Source organism: Haemaphysalis longicornis, unplaced genomic scaffold (assembly GCF_048455015.1).
Source record: "Haemaphysalis longicornis isolate Haplotype H1 unplaced genomic scaffold, Haemaphysalis longicornis Haplotype H1 scaffold_12, whole genome shotgun sequence".
NCBI classification, from domain to species: Eukaryota; Metazoa; Arthropoda; class Arachnida; order Ixodida; family Ixodidae; genus Haemaphysalis; species Haemaphysalis longicornis.
The window spans coordinates 84749727-84759649 of record NW_027526225.1 but is presented as its reverse complement, the minus strand read 5'-3'; the positions used below and the strand labels follow the sequence as shown (position 1 = coordinate 84759649).

The following is a 9923-nucleotide window of genomic DNA, read 5'->3' as shown; positions in this document are numbered from 1 at the left end:
GCGCCGAAATCGCGCCACCACACGAACGCGTGATGTTGACGTCACGATCACGCCACAGATGTTAGCGACCGGAGCGCGCCCGAACGACATATGTGGTTTAAGCGCGAACCGACCGCGGCGAGAGAGCGCGATGCGAGCGCCCCCACCTGTTCTTGCGCGCGAACCCACTGTTGCTCAGCGCGAACCCAACGCGGCGAGAGAGGGTGTTGCGCACGTCCCCACCTGTTGTGCGCCTGAACCGAACACGGCGAGAAAGGGCGTTGCGAGCGGAGAGAAGGCGAGGAGGACGCGGGGGAGAGGGCGCACCTGTGGCCGACGGTTGAATGACTCAAGGATATAAGGCGCGTTCGTAACCTTCCAGTCTGTGTCGGCTTTGTGGCGCAGTGGGTGGAGCACCATGTACCTTGCGTTCCGCCCGCAGAGTCGTGGGATCGAAACCTGGCGGCAGTAAGTATTATTTCTTTATATAGTGTACGGGGAGCGATGCGGACTACGGATGTCAACGTGGGTGACATCGTGAGTTACTGAAATGCTCTGCATTTAAAACAAAACAAAACAGTAAAACCCGGTCAATGAATGCTCTGAATCACGGCACATTACTCCGGAAGGCTGCTCTAAACAAAGGAACAAACTGGTTTAACAGGAAATGGAGTACTTTTTGTTCTTCTTGGGATTCGAACCGAGGTCCTCCGAAGCAGTAGCAGAGCTCGAAACTCGTGGAAGACCACAGCTCGATGCATCCAGCTACATTCATGACCCCACTACGTTCGCGCAATCCCTAGCATTCGTATACTAACTTTGGGAGTGAGTGCTGTATACGACTTCAATGATTGGCACCTGCTTGTATTGAGGGCTGTTGAGGCTGGAAGAGTTCAAGACGCATTTGACTGAGGACGCCTCCCCATTGATTTCTGCAACAAACATGTCTACTCTCTTTCTCTTCGACGTTTGAGCAAGGACATGCGAAATGCCTCACTCGCGCAATTTTATGTTCCCCTATATAACATCAAACCTACTTATCTTTTCTTTATATGCCGCATGGCAAATATGCGAATTAAAAAAAAAGTGCTGTCTACAAAAAATTTCCGCGCCTTCCCGCGAGGGGAACACGAGTAAATGCAGAGCATTGGGGCCTCAGTACTGGTTGAAGGCAGTGTTGCTTCCATCGCTTCTTCTGTGATGCTGGAGTAGCAGACACGAGTAAACGTGGGGGCGAGCGTCAACCAAGGAAGGAAGGAGCAACGCAGTGACTGAAGCACGAGCGACCGCTAGACGCTTTATATTTGCAGCGCGCGCAGTAGAGGGAGAGCAGTACGGGGGGGGGGGGGGGGGGGGAGCGCGCATGCGCAAGCAGCGCGCGCCCTTCCACGCCCCACCACGCTGCTATCACGCACCTGTTACGCCGAGACCGCGACGGAGCGAACGGGCTGACTACGACGCATGCGCGCGCCAGCTGCTGTTGAGAGAGAGGAGGGAAGGAGGAGAAGCGCACCTGCTGCGGACGCCGAGCTGTTGACACCGTCCGACGCAGGAAGATGCGAGCCTAGGAAATGCTCTGCATTTAAAAGAACGCGCACAAGAATTGCGCCGCCAAGAGAGCGTCTGCTCGTGACTGCATTGCCGCATTGTCTGCTCCACCTGTAATCTTTTTCCTTCTTGTAGTGGTTATCTTTGTTTAAGAATTTTTTTATTAAAAAGGTAGCGTAACGACACACATAATGCAGGAGAAACGTCGTGTGAAGGCTAGAAATCAGTTTTAACGAGTGCTAATTGCGCTTATTGCCACTAAAGTCACTGGCGCACTCATATGGGCTCCGTCTGGGGGCCTCAAAAACGTAGTCAACGGAAGGCATACTTACCTAATGTCGGAGTTGCGCTGATCCGGACGGGCGCACTCCCAGGGCGAGGCACGTGCATTGCACTCCGCTTGTGTTGACCCCCGCCACTTCCCCAAACTGGGGTAGATGGGGCATGCAATTTTTGGTAGTGGGGGGACTGCGTGCGCGCTCTCCCCCCTTCCCTGTGCAAACCCAAAGTGAGAATGACACGCTTACGGTTGGAACTACACTTCCGGCAATCTATGCCTCACGCAAGGTGGCGTCGTGTTTCAATGTATGTGTTGTTACAGACTTGTGGGCCCGGGAAAAGCCGCGCCACCGTAACCTTTTGGCGGCGCCAAGAAGCACGTGGCACTGACGCTTCATTCCACGTTAGTTGAAAGACTTATGAATTACACTCGGCCACGTGCTGCGCCGGTTCTGCTAAGCCCAGCCATGAATCGGCCTTTCTTTAATCAGGCCTGATAACGCTCCCACAGGCGAATGCGCGAAAGCATGCACGCAGATCTGCGCGACAGATCTCAGGTATCACCACAAATTTCCCAGCGCAACCATCAGAGGTGGGGTAATGGCGCTTTCAGACACACAAAAAAAGTTAGTGCCCTTCGACTTTGTGAAAAAAGATGACCTGCAAATCAGCACGTCCTCCAGGGAGTGTACGAAACAAAACACGTTTGTTCGTAATTTACGACTGAGCATACTTCCTAGCCAATTACCTGAATTTCACGCCCCATCACGCTTCTGCTCGGGCTGACGATTCTTAAGCTACCGCTCTTCTTCCGCCAAGCAAGCGACATGCGCCCGTCCCCTAGCGAGTTGACACCTCGAGGGCTTCGACCTCTATATTATTGGACACACACGTGGGTGTCCCTTTCACTGCCCAGCCGTGGGCATCTCGTTGTCTGTGTAACACACCAACCCAGACACAAACCACTCGATTGGGGAGGACAGCTGACTGAGCGCTTTGAGCCAGAAGACTGCCACGTTTAAATCCAAATCTCCCATCATCACAACGGGTATGGCATCAGTATAGCGGCATTAAGCCCTCCTGTGCGTGCGTTCCGCCTGCCTTCCCCCTCCCCCCCCCCACCCCCCATCCCATGCACGGCTAAACCGGCGGCGGGGGATGGGTGCGTACTTAGGCGTGAAATACACTGGCGAGTGGAGAGAGAAAGACTTTATACGCGACCATACTCAGATCTATTATTATTCTTCCGCCAGAAGAACTATTACCAGCTCGGGCCCTATTCTTGGCGCACTAAATTCACCGTGAACAGGCAATTCGCCGGAAGTCTCTTTTGATTGGCTTTCAGTTTTGACCATGTGCTTCCGGTTGAGGAAGCCGTTGTGTGTGCTTTTGTCATTTTATGCTCCATTCATGGGATCTGGCCAAAATAGTGTGGAAGCTTGAGGTTGCGTCGATAGTGCTCCGGCCACACGAGTGTGTTGACGAGCCTCCGTAACCCTTAGCGCGTAGTATAGGAACTCGTAAAGCATATCGTTCAGTATAAAACCAGTATAGGCTTTGCGTTGTCGTGAGTAGATCTGCAAGTTCGTGGTACTGAGCATTATTGGTTTTGGCTGGTGGGAAAACAAACTATTGGTATTCCCACTATAATTATAGTGCGATGATGAGGAGTATTTGAATTTAGCGGTAATGAATACGGTTAACTGTGGTTTGAGAACTTGGGTCGCTGCCGGAGCGTGGACTTCGCGAGGCGCGTTCGTGGCCCGTTTGAATAGCGCCAGATTTAAAGTATGAGTAAAAATAATACGAACAGATCAAGAATAAAATATTGGGCTCGAGTAATTTCGGCTTACACTTTTTTAATTAGCTGTCCTTGACTGACCTCAAAACAAGCGGAGAAAGCGAAATCGCGTTTGTCATTTACGGCCGATTGTAGGACAACACTCAATCGCTGCAACCAAATGCCTACGACACGTTCATTTCAGCCGACTCGTGACAAGAAACACACTTTGGAGATATACGAGCTGGAAACATGAGGCAGCCATTAAAGGCGTGGGGAACCTTGAACTCAAACAGCATTGCGGTCCTGGTTACACCACTGGGCAGCTAGAAGGGCATCCTCATCCTGGTAGCAGGCTTTTCACGGTGCTCTGGCAGCGGGAAGCCCTCGCGGCGGCAGAAGTCGTCGAAGTCGTCGTCTAGCTGGTCCCCGTAACCGCCGTAGACATTGGCCGAGGCAGACGTCTTGTCTGGAATGTAGTCCTCGTTGTGCAGTTGCATGTGGAACTCGCGCAGGCTCCAAAACAGCTCTGTGCAGCCCACCACAATCACGAAGATCACCAAGATCCGCAGGCAGAGTAGCAGGTAACCGCCCGCCGTCGGCCAGTCAGGGTGGAGGCCGCGGATCTGCCACACCAGGAGTACGGCCACCGTCAGGTACACGGACTGCGGAGACAGCGCGCGGCCACGTATTCAGTTATCGTAGTACTCAACAGACACATCACGGGGCCATTCAGGCAAAAAGCAAGTTTGCTTTATTCGAAAGATTTTGTGTTTTACAGTGCCCACAGCGCTTAAGAGGCAGCAAAAAATGCCGTATTCACTGAGAAATTATTCAATTTAGGTTAAAAGTTTCATTCTCCCGCCAAATCATGTGTTTTCGTGATCGTCAGCGGTGAAGTCAAAAGTGCGCGTATTCAAAGGACTTCCGCTGCGTCATTCGGCTCTGCAGCCTCGCTTGCCGTCAGTACTCCCAGATGCCGCTACCATACTAATCCACGGACCAGTGGCCGCCGTTGTTTTGTTTTTGACCGTATTTGCTCCTGGATTGCTTTTGTTACGGTAGAAAGTAATCTTTTCGTGAAACCTGGGGTATGCTAGACAAACAGGGTCACGTAAGACAATGTCGCTTACGCCAATCGGCCAGTGTCGTGTAAGACAACTCCAAAGCGGCGGACTGCTGTGCAGCTAAAACAAGCTCAGTGTGCCCAGTCCCAACAACGGTGCGCATCGGTTCTTCTATGTTTACGTGTATTTGCGAAACTTTCATTGGTTACCCCACCATTTTTACTGCTGTGAAATGAATATGCATTGCATTTAAAGGAGCCATGAAGAGAAAACACAAGTTTGGTTCATTCAAAAGATTGTCTCGTTAGAATCATACTGACACCACTTTTAACGTAAACGTCGCTCAAATAAGCTACATAATTAGGAAAAACGGGAATGGTCATGAGACCCACCAGCTCATTTCCCGCAACAGAACCTATGTCGTCACATGAGCTAAGCTCTGCGATTGGCGGAGGCTGGCAGAAGCAGACGCAAATTAGGTAGAACTTACAAACTGGACGAACGAGCGATTTGCGCTTAAATTTAGAGCACATTCTTTACAAAGCAATAAGAATGATGGGACAAACAGTGGAAGTTACGAAAGCACATGTAAACATAGAAGTACTCATGCGTTCTGCTGTTCGTACTGCGCACAGCATGCTTGGTTTAGCTGCACAGCACTACGGGGCTTGGGGTTGTCTCAGACGACACTGGCCGATTGACGCAAGCAACGGTGTCTTACGTGACCACATTTGTCGAGCGAGCACTGTTTCAGGGTACGAATATTTTCTCCCAGAACAAAAACAAGCCAGGTTTAAATGCGGGCAAAAACAAACCAAACGCTTGCCACGGTATGGTGGCGCCATCTAGGTTACGGAACGTAAAGAAACGCGGGAACAAACCAACACCGCTGTACAGGGTGGAGACAACCTTTGAACGGTCCCGTGCCGCCGCAATTGGGCCAACGGGCTCAACGCGTTATTCTTTTCGTTTCCCACGAGACCTAACAACGCGAAACAGACAATATGATTCAAACTTCTTCAGTAAACCGCGTTGCGGCGATAGTTTTAGCGCGGTTTTGACACAATGACTTGCTTCGGCGGCGAGCGAGCGAGCAACCGAAAATGGCGGCGCCAGCGTATACGTGTCTCTACCCTGTACGGCGGATGCGTGAATGAAGGTATTCTAGGCTGCAGAGCGGTCGGTTCCTGTGATGTCATTTGGGACCACGAAAACGCACGATTGAGCGGGAAAATCAAAATTTTAACCTAAATTGTTGAATTTCTCAGTGAATACAGCAGCGTTTGTATCCGGACAAGCGCTGGGGGCACTATAAAACACGAAATCTTTCGAATAAAACCAACTTGCATTTTCTCTTCATGGCTTCTTTAAGCGCAACTAGCTCGTTCGACAATCTTATAAGCTCTGCGTATTTTGCTTTTAATTTTACCAGTCTCAGCCAATCGCACAGCTGGGCACATATGGCATCATAGGTTGTGCTGCGGGAAATGAGCTAGTGGGTCGCATGGCCATTTCCTTTTCCCCTAATTATGCAGCTTATTTGAGCGAAGTGTGCGTTAAAGGTGGTGTCATTACGATTCTAACGAGGCAGTCTTTCGAATGAATCAAACTTGTGTTTTGCCTGCATGGCAAGCAATGAATGTCTCACTGAGTAAACAAGCCAGTGTCGGAAACCACAAGATGGCTCCTTGAAAAGGGTTCCAAAGCCCGAAGTTTTGCATAAAGGGAGCCTAAAACCAGCAGTAGCAGAGAGGTGGCCGTCTAAGCCAATACACCGCATGTGAAGGGAGCGGAAAGACGCAGCCAGGTCAGCAAACAGACAAGCAGTGAATGCACCACCGTTGCCAGCTCTCCCAGTACAAGGCGCAAGGAACAAGTAGTGGCGCAACGTGGGGGAGACAGATGGAACCCACTCTACAGCGTTCAGGAGTACAGCGAAGTAATACTACTTATTAACTTTCAGAATACTGCTAAACTTTCGGCCGTTACAGGAATAGGACGTACTAGGAATATCAAGCATCAATACATTCGAATCAGACAGCGATTTATACAGCAACAAATCAACCTGGAGTTTTTAAATGGCGTATAGTGGGAAAACCGACATTGAGGCTAAGGAGAAAATAGAGTATGCACGCAAACAAAGGACAATAAAAATAGTGGACCATGTTTACAGAAACAATTCTTTGAGCCCTTCCTCAAATCTTTCCAGTGAATAACAATGAAGCAGTGGTAATGGTTATACAGTCGAACATTGTTATAAGGAAGTAGTATCGGGACAGTAATTTAGTTCGTTATATCCGATATTCGTTGTAACAGTAGAGCCACAAATCGGTTCAAACCGATCCGTTATCTGGCTCCCGCAAGAAATCGTTGACACAAAAACGCATTATCTTAATCTTCGAACCTACTATGAACAAGGTAACCCTTATCTTTTTCCTTGTGGCATTTAAAGCTCAATGAACCAGAACATGAAAGCAGAAATTACTACAGAACAAAGTTTAGTTGACAACACAGGCCTGTGTTCCTATTTTTTCGCGAAGGATGTGATCTTTGTGCGGTGACTATTCACAGCACTCAGCAGGATAAAGTTTTCCAGAACGAGTCCACGAACAAAGGGCCCTTTTCTACTTCTTCAGTTTCGGAAGCCGGGAGATTTTCCAAGGAGCTTCTCAGACTACTGATCAAATATTTCTTCGTTATATCCGATAGTGCGCACGGCTCTTACCGTTTCACGCTCGTTAAAAAGAATGCGTGTCACTGAAACGAAGCGTGACCAAACAAAGTTCGCATTTAGTTCGCTACAGCCGATAATTCACTATATTAGTGTTCGTTACAACGAGGTTCAACTGTACGTCTCAGCCGGCAAGATTACGAAACCCTTCGACAACTCGAGGCGGGAGCAAACCGTCGCAAACATTCAATTAAACATTCATGCTTTTACGCTCGTGTCCAATACGATGTTTTTAGGTGTCCTCGGACTTGACTTCTTAACTACTGTGTTGAAGAATAGTACGGCTTACAGAATCCACGTATACGTTATGGGGTCAATCCGGAATACTTAGACGTAAAACGGCGCATACGGACGGGACAGCGAAAAGAACAGACAGTCCGTATGCGCAGTTTTACGTCGAAGTATACCAACTTGCCCAACAAGATACCTGGCTGTCAGTCCGAAAATTGTGTAACTTTGTTTCTCCGGGGATCTGAGATTTTGTTTTTTTGCTGGAAATGGGGGATGAATCACTACGGCTTAGTAAGCGAACTTTATGCGTCTAAAAATCAGTGCGGGCCTGCCAGCACGTTTCTTGCAACCGGGGTCATTGTTGACTTCCCTTTCGCGGTTGGTTGGACCACTGGGCTATAACCTTTAACGATTCCACCGTGTTTCCTTCAATTTATTCGCTGAATATTGTCTCTTGGTTTTCTATATTTTTAAAATGTATCTCCAGGCTCAGACAACGTATATGTTGCGTGTTTGTATTACAACTGGTCCTGGTATTCTGACTGCAGCGCCGTTACAACGATGTATAGGTTGCGTAATTTTATTCACTGACGAAGCACGCATGCAAGAAACCATGTGATTGCGCCGTCACTGGTTACGTCGAGCTCCGCGGGATGGCGGTACTTGTCAATACTAAGCACATAATGTGTGTTGGACGCTCCAAAATCTACCCCACCGAACGCAAAGTAATGTCTCGACTCCGATGTAACTGCGATTAATAACATATCTGTTGACACCACCGGTGAGACTCGGGTTCAAATGGAGCAGACGACGCACGCCAGTGTTTTTTTTTTTTTTTTTTTTTTTGGGGGGGGGGCGGCGTGCGGGCGCTGTGTGCAAACCGCGCCATGTCCGTGGCGCTTTGGCCATGGCCGGGGCCATTTCCAGTCTTGCCAAGCGAATAAATTGACACGAACCTTTCAGTGAATGTGATCTATACTAAGTGAACAGCAAGGCAAAAGCGCGTAGATTGTAATTAGCACCTCTAGGAACAAATTAGCACCACGCTGGCGGCTTCGCACACACATGAATGTCACGATAGAACACAAATCAAGTTGGACTTTCAGCAATTACCCTCCTTGTATGAGCATTAGGTCTACCTGACCAGAAAAGAAACATAGACGGATATGATTCAGTAAATATTAATTAGAATATTGATTAGATTGTATTAGATAGACTATATTAGGTTATTGATTAGAAATATTGAATATTGATTAGAAACAGCATTTTCTCACCAGACAAGGATTTAGCAGCCCTGGTTGAGTACATTTGCTGAAAACCTCCCAATCATTATACAATCACACTATCGGCCTTCAGGCACTAGATAGGCGTGGCTGGAGATCTTTGGGAGAGGCCTTCGTCCTGCAGTGGGCATAACCAGGTTTAAGATTAAGATAAAAACCTAGAGTATGTTCATACTTGTTGTACCCGCCGCCCACCGAGTCACCATACGTGGCAGAGAGATGCAGACGCTATCTCGTACCCACGGAAAAAAGAGCCTTTATTCTTGTTACATGCTAGTGGTGGTGGTGGTGGTGGTAAACGTTATTCACAACAAAGGTAGAAGAGGAGGGGGTGGAGTCAAGGGCGGAATCCTATTTCCAGGACTCCAGTGGCGAAAGACCCTAGCTTGGCTCTTTCCAGCAGTTCTCGCTGACTGGAGAGGTCCGAGCTGGACAGTGCCGCTTCCCAGGACTCTATTGATGTATTGTAGTTGTTCTGTTGCCATATGGTCGGGCAGTTCCATATAGTGTGGAAGAGGTCTATTTATAACCGGGCTGCGGTTACTGATGATGATACTGGAAATTTTCCACCTTAGTACTGTACGCCACCTGGTGGCATGAACAGAACTACATTACACAAAACACGGCCTCCGCGATCGGCTGCCGGCGGCGCGCCGTTGCTCCGGCCGTCCCAATCGCCCGGAGAGAGCGTAATTCCGAAGAGGCCGTTTCGCCGTTTTCCGCCGCACCGCGGCGAGCGGAGCCGATGGTTGAAACGAAAGCCGGGTATGCTGCAACGCTTCTCGAAATGGCGTTTCGTCAACTTTCGCGCTTTGTATCGCAATAAAAAGAAAGCATAGCTGATGCTATGGATGCAAAGCGACTCATAGAACCTTATAATAATGAATTTATTTTACCTACGATTGCAGCTATGCGACTTCTTTAACATGTGCCGCATGACGCCTTCGACACACGGACCCTACTACCAATGGAAAATTTCTGGTGCTTAAATAACGTTCGGTTCGCTGAAAGGGGGTTATTTTTCA

The 9923-nt window shown here is 48.9% G+C and overlaps 1 non-coding gene across 1 annotated transcript; it reads left to right on the top strand.

Annotated features, from left to right (window-relative positions):
• The first annotated feature begins 1851 nt into the window (after positions 1–1851).
• On the top strand, positions 1852–2016 carry LOC144163428 (U1 spliceosomal RNA). Its single transcript, XR_013320931.1, has one exon. It is a non-coding gene; the product is annotated as a U1 spliceosomal RNA (small nuclear RNA).
• The last annotated feature ends 7907 nt before the right edge of the window (positions 2017–9923 follow it).